The sequence below is a fragment of the Macrosteles quadrilineatus genome, unplaced genomic scaffold (assembly GCF_028750875.1).
Source record: "Macrosteles quadrilineatus isolate MER2022 unplaced genomic scaffold, UCM_ALF_1.0 Scaffold_1__1_contigs__length_201487025, whole genome shotgun sequence".
Classification (NCBI taxonomy): Eukaryota; Metazoa; Arthropoda; class Insecta; order Hemiptera; family Cicadellidae; genus Macrosteles; species Macrosteles quadrilineatus.
In genome coordinates, this window is record NW_026542594.1 from 625,481 (window position 1) to 628,661 (window position 3,181).

The window sequence follows — 3,181 nt, forward strand, 5'->3', positions numbered from 1 at the left end:
TCTATAATATAATAGGTTCTATAATATAATATAGTAGGTTATGCTATGTGACGTGCTCACAAACCACAAACATCCAAACTTTATACTGTATTACTAATTTATATTAGTATTAATTTGCACATTTTGTTTCATATTGTTTGGATTCTGTAATAGAAAACAATTACAGTATATAAATATACACACTGAAGACCGTAGAACAGCGTCGTGTATCGCGACTGAGATTACCGCTTGAAACAAGACGTTACAAATGAAAACGGAAGATAATGAGAGTGGGAGAGGTTAGGTGTGATTTGGGTCTATTGTCGAACCGACCACAAAAGGATTTCATTTAAAAGGAAAATGACAACTTCTTGTGTAAATCGAGAAATGGGGGGGGGGATAGAAAGCAACTAAGCGAAAACGAATTCTTGGCGATAGAAGAAGTGATTGTAACTCGTTGTGCGATTGGTTGAGGGAGATTGCTATCGGGCGCTTTGAAGGGGCACCCCTCGCCCCCTACAATACTAGGGGGGGGGGGTTCGATCAAAGATGGAATCACAATCCTGAGCCGGCTTTGCGTCGATTCTTTATAGAAAGTATTTGACGTAGACGACATTTCTCACTTCAATTAAAAGGAGTTCTGTGAATCGGCAATGCTGCCACATCGATTTGAAAATCTACGCTGGAAAAGATCTTCGGTTGCTTGCCATATGTTTCTTGCTCTACCAATACCCCACTCCTGTAGATCCCAGAATCATTCAAGCACTGTATAATATATAACGAGTGGTGGTATTTGATAAATTGGTAATACTATTATGCTGTGTAGTAAATAATCAAATTAAAATGTCATAAACGACCAAAAAATCTGGTAGTTTTGGTTATAATATATACGTTTTACAAAATTAATCAAGAATAATTCTCACTGTAGCTTATTTTTTATTTAAAGCTAAGCCTTTTTATATAAAAAAGTTGATATCCAAGAAAGCAGCATAATGAACTACTAATTTCAGACTATTACTCATATTGTACTAGTTATTTATGGTAGATTAGTAGTCAAATAGAAACATTCCAACAGAAACACTTGTTACCTTTGTAAAGCTAAAAGTACTTACAAAATTTATAAACATCCATAATTAACTAAAAGCAAACCATTCTTAACCCCTCCCTTTCCAGGACACGTATTACTCAAGTTTACACATTCGAACAACAGTCAATAGTCAATATCTGTATAGTGTTACGTTACGTTAGACCATAGATAAAAGGAGTATGGTTAGACATACAGAAACGATAATTGGGTAAAATCAAATACGAAAACATATTTGTACTTTTGTGCTAAATTGATTTAAATTTACACACAACGAGTGGCAACAACAAGATTATAAGGTGGTTGTACTGTGGGACGTTTGTTTTACAATGTGTACCAAGTGTACAGGTGTGACGAGTGTACTTTGAACGCGTCATGCAGGTGTAAATTTAGAAGACTCTCCCGTCGGAATAAGGCTGATTCAGAAGTCTCAATGTTAAGAAGAAGGTCCAGGACCATTAAATATTTGATTGTTTTCTTGGCCACACAACAGAGAAGTAAACACATCTTTGTTTTTATTTGGAATATACACAAATCGTGCAATCTTATGACCAAACTTTGGCACGTTATTCAGCATGTCAAAGAAACAAAAAATGTATCATAACATGTGTCCTATATTATTCCATTTCGATCTATCTGTCTGTATGTGATTTTTACAAAAAAACATTTATAATTCCTTAACTGTTTAAGCTACAGCGTTGAAATTCTGTAAAAATGATTATCTTATTGACCACTATCTTTGTCCATACATGAATAAAAACTCATGAACCGTTTAAAAATGGCAGCTTGAAAAAATATTTATTCCAAATTCCATAAAACCCGTAAATTTTACAAAATATGTGCAAGAAATGTAAAATTAATTAAATGTTATGCATACTACAACTATATCTTATAAGCTTAGTTTGGACAAAGAATAACTGAGGAAAAATTGATTCTTTTCTTGCTATACCTTCAGGTTTCACTATTTAAACAAAGTTAAATTGATAAAACTACTTTTTAATATTGTTGAAATGGGGTAAAATGAAGATACAAACAAGGAAAATAATCATTTCTCAGTTATTCTTTGTATAACGAATATCATCTGATTCAAATAAAATTGGGATAAACATGTAATCAATAACTGAAACAGTTCCTTGGGCGGTCTAATATTTAGCATATAATTGGACATACATTAATTAATTAATTAATTCTGCTGTAAAATTATTTAAAACTAACATATTATCTGTAAACTGTCCTAGTCTGCAGATCAGTTGCAATCGGGGATTTAATACTTAGATTCTTCTAAGGTTAACCGGGGAACATAGGACGATGTACATAATTTATTATGCTGGTACTTCGTACACGTATTGAAAGCTGTAAAATGGTAAAGTCTTCTGTGGGAAATGCTTTGCAGTAGTTGTTTATGCCCCTTAACCTCTTTTGTATGAGATTAAAATCTCTTAAATATGTACCATACTGTATTGTAAAAATAAGTTTCTAATAATTACAAGTTATTTGTGTTATATTCCTAATGCATTATTATTTTCATAGTAGCCTACATTAAAAAAAGGCAAATATATATTTAAAATAGTATATTCAATAACCAGCTTTAATGCTAGAGTATTTTTTAATAATGTTTCTACAAAAAATGTATTAACGTTTATGCACTATAACATTTCTCATTAGAACTACAACAACAACTGTATTGCCAAACAAAATGTTTCCTCGCCGGCCGGGAATCGAACCCGGGTCTCCCGCGTGACAGGCGGGGATACTGACCACTATACTACCGAAGAATTGGTAATAACGTGTTTTATATCACTTAACACGATCTTAATAAAAGATCATTCTCACTTGGATCCACACATACATAATATAAGATAACATTATCTGTTTCTTTTATTCATTTTTTTATATGACAACAGTCATATAAGGATATAAATTCCATTTTTATTTAATCTTGAAACTCTAGGTAATATGAACAAACAGGGTGCTTTTGGCGTTATCCAAATTACAAGTAGTAGAGCAGTATATACTATATAGTCACTGTTTACAGACAAAGAAGCTCATAAACTATCAGATTTGCTTTATCTACTCCATTCTGATCTAGTGATTTAAATTTTTGTTTTATCATTGTTG

General features: G+C 32.3%; 1 non-coding gene across 1 annotated transcript; it reads right to left on the reverse strand.

Moving 5' to 3' along the window:
- Positions 1 to 2,766: 2,766 nt before the first annotated feature.
- Trnad-guc (transfer RNA aspartic acid (anticodon GUC)) lies at positions 2,767 to 2,838 on the reverse strand. Its single transcript has one exon. It is a non-coding gene; the product is annotated as a tRNA-Asp (tRNA).
- Between the last annotated feature and the right edge of the window lie 343 nt (positions 2,839 to 3,181).